At 38.4% G+C, this 11,429-nt stretch overlaps 1 long non-coding RNA gene across 1 annotated transcript in view; it reads left to right on the plus strand.

Annotated features, from left to right (window-relative positions):
• LOC114487210 (uncharacterized) overlaps positions 1-11,429 on the plus strand; it is a 35,886-nt gene that overhangs the window by 1,433 nt on the left and 23,024 nt on the right. The gene's annotated exons all lie outside the window — the stretch shown is intronic.

An 11,429-nucleotide genomic window follows, 5' to 3' on the forward strand; every position in this document is an offset into this window, starting at 1 on the left:
GATTCTTCAAAAAAGAGCGATGCGTAATTAATACAAGAAAGGGGGATGGGTGGAAGCGGTGAGGCGCCGGGACCTGATGTAGACGTTAAATTTTAGGAGGAGGATCTCCCCGCCCCCATGTGATAGTAGATTGTATTTGGTTACTGATTCCACATACATCGTTTAGGCTGTGTGACCTGAGGCAACTTAGGTAACCTCTCTGAGTCTCCGATTTCAGATCCTGAAAAGGCAGTGGGGCTACATCCCTGAGGTCTCTTCTAGCTCTGACATTCTTTGGCTTACTTTCACGAAACTGTTCTCCCTGTTTGTTAGGTTTCCAGTTCTCCTACTAAAGAGAATCTGTAGGTGCAGTCTCTAATCTTCAATCAGGTGAGACTGATTATTTTGATCCAGAATCACTGAGAAGCACTCATTAATGATATGAGGGCTTAGAATTAACTACAAATAGGAGTCTCTTCCTTTCGGAGACAAGACCCATAGAACTCATGCACTTGCACATACAATGTCAGAACAGATGTAAACATGAAGCCAGTGTTACAGCCTTAAGGGCTACGTGACAGACAAGCACCACAGCAGAGGAATCAGCTTTAAATGACAAGATATGGTGTGACCATGGGACAAGTGTTATCCTTTCTCATTTAATAAGTTTGGGGGGAAATTCCTAATTTGAAGATTCAGACTAGGATAGGTTAGGGAAGTTTTTACAGAAGGCACGTATAAGGAAAGCTCCCCCGCCCCCCACCCCATCCCACAACTTGAATGTAAGCTCCATGCGGGCAGGAATTTTATCCAGTCCACAATTCTTTGCACCTAACAATGACTGGCAAGTGTTCAAAAAAAATTTTGTTGTTGAATGAATGCATGAATAACAGACTGGAAGTGGCCCTTGGTCAACGGATTGACAGGGTTTTGGTAAGTGTGATAAACTCAAGCGAATGCTAAGTTTTGGATCCTCACTTTACCTCACAGGGTCACTGAGAGAAGATGTGAAACCACTTTGAAAATATCAGGCAATATGGAAGCGTAGAGTTTTATTACATGATCCTTAGTGCAAGAAAAGTGGTTGAGAAAAATCATTGCTAAGAGATTTTGAATTCTTTATTGTATTCCCTAAAGCTAGAGACTCATAAATAATATATAAATGAAGAGAAACGAATTGGCCTCTTTTTAATGATTCATCAAGACTAAAAAGACCATCTTACTTGGCCATGGATTTTTAGATCATTTGGACTTCCAAATCCTATCTGCTACATATCAGAATTACCTGGAAAGCATTCTAAAATTTCAGATTCCCAAGGCCCTCCCCCGTTGTACTGAATCAGAATCTCTGGGAATGAGGTCTAGCAATCTGTATTTAAATGCTCTCTAGGTGATTCTACAGCAAAGAGCATCGTGCGTTATGCTCCTTATGTTCCCAGTATGACAGAATTCCTAACAAAAATATCCCTTCACCTTGCTGTTGTAGTCTTTATCCGTGGGTCTTGGATATGAGTTCCAGAGTTATGAGTATGGTTCTCTCATACGGAGAGATGCAAGTAAAGGGCCTACCCCTCTATTTAAAAGTACATGCTCGGACTTCCCTGGTGGTGCGGTGGTTAAGAATCCACCTGCCAATGCAGGGGACACGGGTTTGATCCCTGGTCGGGGAAGAAACCACATGCCGCGGAGCAATAAGCCCGTGCGCCACAACTTCTGAGCCCACCTGACACAGCTACTGAAGCCCGTACACCTAGAGCCTGTGCTCTGCAACAAGAGAAGCCACCGCAACGAGGAAGCCCGTGCACCACAACAAAGAGTAGCCCCCACTCGCCTCAACTAGAGAAAGCCCGCGCGCAGCAACAAAGACCCAACACAGCCAAAAAAAAAAAAAAAATACATGCTCAGTCATGCCTAAACCACAGTAGAATGCACAGCTTAGGCTAGAGCAGGGGTCAGTAAACTTTTTCTGTGGAGGGCTAGATAATAAATATGGATTTGGTAGGCCATGCATTCTTTGTCACAACTACTTAACTCTGCCATTATAGTAGGAAAGAACCGTATGTGAACAAGTGAGTGTGGCTGCGTTACAATGAGACTTCATTTACAAAAACTGTGTTGAGTTTGGCCCATAGGCTGTCATCTGCTGACCCCAGACTAGAAACTGGATCATGTAAAGGACTTTGGAGCTCAGGGGACAGGCCTAGGCTGCAGATACAAATAAAGGAGACATTACCTAAGTCTGGATAAACTCACCTAACACCAATGAGAAATGAGAGCCAAGAACAGAATCCAGGGAAACACTGACATTTTAAAGGGTGGACTGAAATAGAGGGGCTTGTAAAGGAAAATGAGAAGGAATGAAAAACGAAACAAAAACCCAAACCAGGAGTGTTAGGGCAATCAAGAAAAGGGAGAAAAGACCAACATTTTCACATGCTGCAGAAAGAAATACTCATTTCTATCATCACCATCCTTGGCCTGGAGTCTACTCAACCTTGTTTGCTTATATTTTGAAGTATTTTATAGTCTTTGCTTTTAATATTTTACATCTCAAATTCTACCTGTTTATATTGTGCAAGGTAGCATAGTGGAGCTTTTAAACATAAAGATGCTAATATAAGTTGGTTTAGATTAACATGCAAAAATATTTTTTTTCAGAAAAAAAATATTGCTATAAACTCTATTTTCAGACTTAAAATCATAGATTTGTTTCAAGTTGAATAAAAGTAAAACCCAATTCTAGATATTTGGAAAATTTGCAACATTGGTTTGAATGCTTTCATGATATAATTGAAACCATGGTCAGTTTAGCAACCTCTATACATTGGTCAGCCACATCCAGGAGCCCTTTGTTGACAAATATAGATGGGCTATTAAAAGCTCAATGTTGAGGGAATCAAAACAGCACTCTTTGGGGGATTGTTTGAGTCAGCATTCAATCAAAACACAAAAGTCATACAGTAATTTGAACAGGGTAAGTTTAATCAAAGAATTCTTAACTACAGCAGGAGGTTGAAGTAGGGTGGGACTGGATAATAAGGAGTAAAGAGAATGCTAAAAAATATGAGAAAAGCAGATATAAGGAGGAGCTACTACCCTTAAAACTGTGATAGAGCCCCTAGAGAAGAGCCCCCTCCCTCTCCAGGCTAAGATCCTGAACTTATTGGAGAGAGTGCAGCTGTGCACTGAGGGGAGTGCCCATGGAAGCTGCTGGTCCCTGGGTGCTGCCTGTATTGCGGGATCCTGGCACTGGATAAGTTGCCAGTGATGCAGCAGCCAGATGCTGGAGGAGCCATGCATGCTGAAAGGAGCCTACAAAGAGGAGCAACTGGGACAGGAAGAAAAGCCCCTTCCTCCTGTAATATCGCTCCAGCACCCTCTGCTGAGAAAGTATAATATCATGCTGGTTGGCAAAGGAAAAATAGTTAAAGTGTTCAGCTTCATTTTTGAAGAACAGGCAATGAAGGGTAAAGTGGGGTTGAGAGACAATAAATTGAGTTTTGACACAATAATACTGTGTACTTTAGGCTAGCAAAGCTCCCCAAGTGACCTCATAGCAACAGCACCTTTGGTTGTGGAATATGCTCTGTCGTAAGATGATGCCTTCCAATTTTTTGCTGTCTTGCCCTAAATGTATATTTATTTTCTAGGCTATGAAATATGGGGCAAAGTTACACTTCAAAATACCCTTGAGCTCATTCTCTCTAGCCTCTTATATCCCATCGATCACCAGATTCCATAAGTTTTACCTCCTAAATATTTCTCAGATGTGTCCATTCTTCTCTCTCTCTCTCTCTACTGCCACCACCCAAGTCTAGCCATGATCATTTGTCTTTTTCCTAGACTAATATAATAATCACTCAGTAGTTTCCTCCATATCAGCCTCAACTTCTATTCAATCCATTTCCTGCTCTGTAGCTGGAGTGCTCTTTGTTTTTTAATTTTTATTTTGAGATATAGTTTAACAGGAAGTTGCAAAGAAATGTACAGGGAAGTCCTGTGCATTCTCCCCTCATCCTCTGGCAATGTTAACATCATATACAACTATAGTACAATATTAAAAAGCAAAAATTTAAATTTTAAAGAAATTGACATTGGTATAATCCATAGAACTTATTCAGATTTTTACCAGTTATACATGCATGGGTTTGTGTATGTGTATGTGTAAGTCTATGCAATTTTATCACAGGTATAGCCTCATATAACCACCACCACAATCAAGATACTTTACTATCAGCACAAGACTCCCTGATAACAAGACTCCCTGGTGTTATCTCTTTACAGCCACACCCATCCACTCCCCTGATCCCTAACCTATCGGTGGTTGCCACTAATCTATTCTGCATTTTTATAATTATGTTATTTCATGAAGGTTACACAAATGAAATCATGAAGTATGTATCCCTTTGAGATTTTTTCATGTAATATAATTTCCTTGAATTTCATCCAAGTTATGGTGTGTGTCAATATTGTGCTCCTTTTTAACTACTTAGTAGTGTTCCATGGTATGGATGTACCACAGTTTGTTAAACCATTCACCCGCTGAAGTACTACATGGGTAGTTTCTACTTTTTGGCTATTATGAATAAAGCCATTATGAACATTCATGTACAAGTTGCTGTGAGAAAATAACTCTTCATTTTTTTCTGGGAAAAATGCCCAACAATGCAATTGCTGGGTTATATGGTAAGTCCATTTTTAGTTTGAAGGAAATGCCAAACTATTTTCCAGAATGTAGAGTGCTCTTTTTAAAACACAAATCTCATCCTGTCATCACTTTACATAAAACTCCTCAATGGCTTCCCACTGCTATTATAATTAAGGCTAGATTTTTTTTTTTTTCCTAAACACAGACTATAAGGCTTATACAATGATTTCCACTGATTTCTCCAACCTCATCCTATGCCACTGCCCTTGCTCTTTATGCTCATGGGCCTTTTGAAAGTTTCCTCTAGGGACTTCCCTGGCGGTCCGGTGGTTAAGACTTTGCCTTCCAATGCAAGGGGTGTGGGTTTGATCCCTGGTCGGGGAGCTAAGATCCCACATTCCTCGTGGCCAAAAAACCAAAACATAAAACAGAAGCAATATTGTAACAAATGCAATAAAGACTTTAAAAAATGGGAAAAAAAAGTTTTCTCCAACATTCGCCTGCCACAAGGGCTTTGCAAATGCTGTTTCCTCTTGCAGCAATGCTCTTCTCCCTACTCTTACTCTAATTAACTCAAACTCTTGTCTTTCATTCTCAACTCAAGTATTTCTCTCCTCAGGGAAGGCTCTCTCTAGTCTACCTCAGATTCTCTTTTTCATGTTCTTCTGAGCTTCATCACTTCCCTCAGTTTGAAACTACATATTAATTTCTGTGACTATCTGATTACATTTTGTCTTTACCTCCAGACTTCAAAATTCATGAGAGCAAGGGTTGTGTTGATTTTTGCTGGCACATATTAGGTGCTTAATAAACATTTTTTGGAATGAATGAGTGAATTATATACTTGCTAAGAATTCAGTGTCAAAGTTTTAACATTCTATAATTTTGTCTATCAATTATTTAAGATATAGTAACTACTCTAAAGCTGGGGGGGAAAAGATATATTAACTACTCATGTTCAAGGTGGTCAACTAAGTAATAGATTCTTACAGCTGAAAAAAATTTCAGTCATACAAAGTTTAGACTAATACATTCTGAAATATATTATTTCAGACTAAGACATATTTTGAAGTATTCCTACTGGATAATTGTTATTGAAAAATAACAAAGAAATGATTGATAGAGCATTTGTAATTCTTTTAAAATATTAAGAAGGCTTGCAAGACAAGAAAGGGGACAAGTGTCTATGTAGCTCTTCATCATGATTATTGTTTGTCGTATGAACTTGACATACCCTTTGCAAATAAGCACAAGACTTGAGTTTAACATAATCATCAAGAAAGGTCCTCAATCTTTCCTGGGGCAGCGTGGTTAAAACATTCATGGTTAAGTGAGGTGCCTCCAGCAGGGCACCTGTGTTTGATCTTTGACTCTAAAGACATAGTGAGTCACATCTTACGTGACAGCTGATAAACCAATATGGCAAAGTAATGTGGGAGTTTTGCCTTGTTTTGCTCTGTTTCTTACAGCAATGGGGAAAGAGGCAGATTTTTTTTTCGGAATATAAATACTGCCAACATAGGCAGACTGCAACACTGTGGGTGCTTGAGAAATTTTTTAAGAGCATGTGGGAATGAGCAAGATATGTGCTTATTTGTGAATGAAACACAGCAAGGCAGGACTACCTAAGAAACATGACAAATCTGGGTGTTAAAACAACACACTGTAAATATAAAACAATTGGCATTTTATGAAATCTCTTTTAAAAGACAGAAAATGTGCCAATTTTAAGCCTTTTTAGTTTGTATGTGTGCTGTGAGGGAAAGATTGGAAAAGGGGAGGCAAGATAATGACAACTTTGCACAGTAACATTTCTTTGAGTTCCTCCATTTTTTTGTACACTCAATTTTTTTAATGAAGATATAATTTATATATAAAACTCACCACTTAAATATGTGCAATTCGGTGTATCATATATTCACTTTTTAGTATGTATTAGCGTATCCACAGAGTTGTGCAGCCATCACCACTATCTAAATCTGAACATTTTCATCACCCCAAAAAGAAACCTTGTGCTGGTTAGCAGTTACTCCCTATTGTACCCCTCCACCCACCTGACCCCTCTTAGCCCCTGGCCACTAGTAATTTTTTTTTAAATATTTATTTATTTTTGGCTGCGTCAGGTCTCAGTTGAGGCATGCAGGATCTTTCGTGGCAGTGCTTGGACTCTTGGTTGTGGTGCGCAGGCTTCTCTCTAGTTGTGGTGTGTGGGCTCCAGAGCGCTCTGGCTCTGTAGTTGTGGCACACGCGCTTAGTTGCCCCACGGCATGTGGGATCTTAGTTCCCCAACCAGGGATCGAACCCGCGTCCCCTGCATTGGAAGGCAGATTCTTTGTTTTCTTATAAATTTATATATTTATTTTTGGCTGCGTTGGGTCTTCCTTGCGGTTTGCGGGCTTCTCATTGCGGTGGCTTCTCTTGTGAGCATGGGCTCTAGGCCCGTGGGCTTCAGTAGTTGTGGCTCGCGGGCTCTAGAGCGCAGGCTCAGTAGTTGTGGCGCACAGGCTTAGTTGCTCTGCGGCATGTGGGATCTTCCCAGACCAGGGCTCGAACCCATGCCCCTTGCATTGGCAGGCGGATTCTTAACCACTGTGCCACCAGGGAAGCCCTGGAAGGCGGATTCTTAACCACTGGACCATCAGGGAAGTCCCCTAATCTACTCTGTCTCTACGAATTTACCTACTCTGGACATTTCATTTCATGTAAATGTAATCATACAATATATGGCCTTTTGTGACTGGCTTCTTTCACTTTCCATAATGTTTTCAAGGTCCATCATCGTGTATATGTATCAGTGTTTCAATTCTTTTTATAGCTGAATAATATTCCATTGTATGAATATACCAGAACATTCACTTCTTAAATTTTTAAATTTTAAATTATTTTCAAAATTACAGAAGAGGTACAAGAATAATAAAAAGAACTGTCATATATATCCTTTACCCAGATAGATAAAGTAACATTTTGCCTAACTTGCTTATTTGCTTTCTTTCTCTCTTTTTTCTTTCTCTACACTCACACATTATTATTGTTGCTATTATTACTTTCTGAATCTTCTGAACCATCATGCCCCTCTACCCCATACTTCAGAATATATTCCCTAATAATGAGGTAGTCTCTTACATAATCACAAAATAATGATCAAATTAAGGAAATTTATCACTGATAAAATACTATTATCTAACATACTGTCCATATTTATTTAAGTTTATTTATTATTTTTCGCTGCATTAGATCTTTGTTGCTACGCGTGGGCTTCTATTTTGCGGTGTGTGGGCTTCTCACTGCGGTGGCTTCTCTTGCTGCGGAGCACGGGCTCTAAGCACGCGGGCTTCAGTAGTTGTGGCTCGCGGGCTTAGTTGCTCCGCGGCATGTGGAATCTTACCAGACCAGGGCTCGAACCCGTGTCCCTGGCATTGGCAGGCAATTTCTTAACCACTGTGCCACTAGGGAAGTCCTACTGTCCATATTTAAATTTCACCAATATTCCCAATAATATCCTTTATATTAGTTTTTTCCCTTTGATCAAAGATCCAGATTGCATATAACTATCATGTCCTTTTGGTCTTCCTCAGTCTGGAATAGTTTCTCAGTCTTCCCTTGTCTTTCATGATGTTGATGTTTTTAGAGTACAGGACAGTTGTTTTTGTGTAATGATGCTCAGTTTGGACTTGTCTGATTTTTTTTTTTCAGGATTAGACTGATTATTGCATTCCTGGCAGGAATAATGGATAAGTGAGTCTGTGTCCTATTCAGTGTATCACACCAGGAGGCACGTGATATCAATTTGTTTTATTATTGGTGATGTTAACTTTGATCACTTGGTTAAAATGATGTCCAACAGATTTCTATACTATAAAGATATCATCACTGTAAAGTTAATGAGTACTCTCTGGGAAAATAATTTGAGACTATATAAATATCCCTTTCCTCATTAAACTTTCATCTACTAGTTTTTGCATTAGTTGGTGATTCCTATCTGAATCAGTTATTACTATCATAGCTGCAAAATGGTCATTTCTAACTCTGCCATTCTGCTACATTTCTTACTTGGCATTCTAGTGTAAGAAAGAGCTTGCCTTTCTCCTTTTTTTCCTCCTTCCCTCACCTCCTTCCTTTCTTCTTTCCTATCAGAATAAATTTATTCAAAGGGTTATAATAGTAATTCATTATTCATTTTAATACTCAATTTGTTCCAGATTTGGCTAGTAGGAGCCCCTTTGGGTGACTCCTATAATCTTTTGAACATATCCCATAATTTCTTGAGCTATTACTTACTTTCTGATGCAACAAGGTGTTCCAGGATCGAATACCGTCTCTGCTCCAGCCCTAGGATAAGCAATTTCCCACAAGGAGCCCTCGTTCCTTCTAGTGGGAAATGGTATTTAGAAAACAAACTCTGAGTGCTTGGTGTGCTCTTTGCCACTAAACTGTCACTGCATCTAGACTCTTTTTTGGGGAAAAATGCAGTTTCATGTGGTGCATCTAAATATATTAAACCATGAATTCATATCAATACATATGAATACCTATAATTCCAAACCAATTTCACATGGTTCTTCTTTGCCTTTACTGTTTCCCTTCTTGTATCTTTCTTCTCCTAAAATGAGAACCCTGGTTCCCAGAGTTCCCATTTTTATAGCTTTTGTTACAAAATAAGCAAAATGTGGAAGCACAGCTTTCATTTCTATATTCAAAATTATATTAACAATGCATACACATTATAAGTATGTGCACTCATGTATCCATGCAGAGTTTGAGAGTACATGGTCATTCATTTGAAATAAATTTTAGTCAGGCTTTCTTTCCCCAAAATGTCAACCTCACCACCACTTGTTGCTCCACTATTATTTTGATGTCTCTTCACCATGCTTTTGGATTGTAAAATTGCTCTGGTTTTAAAGAGTTATCTATTAAAATGTATATTACCTAGCTCTAAAGGCTTTACAATTGGTTTATACCTTACACAGAGATTAGTAGATAGCTCTTATAAGGCTGAGCTGGAGGGAACTGGAAGTGAAGAAGGGTGAGAAAGAGAACGGTAAGGATTGGAGGAAGTCAGAGAGGATCTAAAAGAACAAAAGTCTATTTTCCTAATTATCAATTTTCTTTAGTTTATATTGATCTGAATATATGTGTAAATACATGTAAAAGAGAATCAGTACGTATACTGGTTAAGTACTCAGACACCTGGATCCAGGCTGCCTGACTTCAAATCCTGCTTCTACATTTATTAGTTGTATAATCTTGGGAAAGGTCCTTGACCTGTCTGTGCCTCAGTGCCCTCATCTGCAGAATAGGTATAATAATAGCATCTACTTCATGGGGTTGTTGTGAAGATTAAATGCGTTAATGTACATAAAGTGCTTAGAATAGTAGTAAGTGCTATATAGAATTCTACTGGGCTTTTTGCAATCAGGTCTTTAATGTTTTGTTCATTTATTTGTGTTTTGTTCATTTAGATTAGGTAGGCATCCAAAATTATCTTTTTCATACGGAAATTTCTGTGAGAAATACTATTAGGATTTTCATTTGAATTGCCTTAAATATATAGATTTGGGGTTTTTGACATTTTCAAGATAGTGAATGTTCCTATCCATAAACATGGGCTCTCTCCTTCTTTAAATAGTTCTTCAAATATGTCCTTCAATAGAGCTTTATAATTTTCTCTGTAAAAGTCTTACACATGTTTGGTATATTTTTAATCCTTAATTATTGTTGATTTGGTAAATTATACCTTTAAAATTACACATAGTAGGTGTTTGATCCTATACCCAACAATCTTGCTTAAATCTTCTGTTTGGACCAATAGTTTGTCTACAGATTTCTCTTGGATTTCCTATGCAGACAATCACACCATATGCATGTAATGATAGTTTTGTTTCTTCTTTTGCAGTTCTACCTACTAACCTAGCTCATGGGGGAGCAGTAATGCTTTCAAGGTTCATCAATGTTGTAATATGTATCAGAACTTCATTCCTTTTTTATGGCTGAATAATATTCCATTTTATGGACACACTACATTTTGTTTACCCATTCATCTGTTGATAGACACATGGGTTGTTTCTAACTTTAGGTTATTGTGAATAAAGCTGCAAATAACACTGGTGTACAAGTATCTGTCTCAGTCTTTGTTTTCATTTTTTTGGCTATGTACCTAGAAGTGGAATGTTGGCCCACATGGTAATTCTACATTTAGCTTTTTGAGGAATCCAAACGGTTTTCCATAATGGCTGCACCATTTTGTATTTCTACTAGCAATGTGTGAGCTTCCAATTTCTCCACATCCTTGCCAATATTTATTTTCCTTTACAATTTTGTTGTTTTTATTATAGCCATCCTAGTAGATGTGAAGTGGTATTTCATGGTGGTTTGATTTGCATTTCTCCAATGACTAAGGATGTTGAGCATCTTTTCATGTGCTTGTTAGCCATTTGTATACTTCTTTGGAGTAATGCTGAGCTGTTTGTGTATTTTGGAAATAAAGCCCTTACAGGTTGTATCATTTGCAAATATTTTCTCCCAGTCCATAGGTTGTCTTTTCGTTTTGTTTATGGTCTTCTTTGCTGTGCAAAAGCTTTTAAGTTTAATTAGGTTCCATTTGTTTATTTTTGCTTTTATTTCTATTGCCTTGGGAGACTGGGGTCATTAAGTTTTGTTTTTTTTTTTAACATCTTTATTGGAGTATAACTGTTTTACAATAGTGTGTTAGTTTCTCCTTTACAACAAAGTGAATCAGTTATACATATACATATGTTCCCATATCCCTTCCCTCTTGCGTCTCCCTCCCTCCCACCCCCCC

The sequence above is a fragment of the Physeter macrocephalus genome, chromosome 11 (assembly GCF_002837175.3).
Source record: "Physeter macrocephalus isolate SW-GA chromosome 11, ASM283717v5, whole genome shotgun sequence".
NCBI lineage: Eukaryota > Metazoa > Chordata > Mammalia > Artiodactyla > Physeteridae > Physeter > Physeter macrocephalus.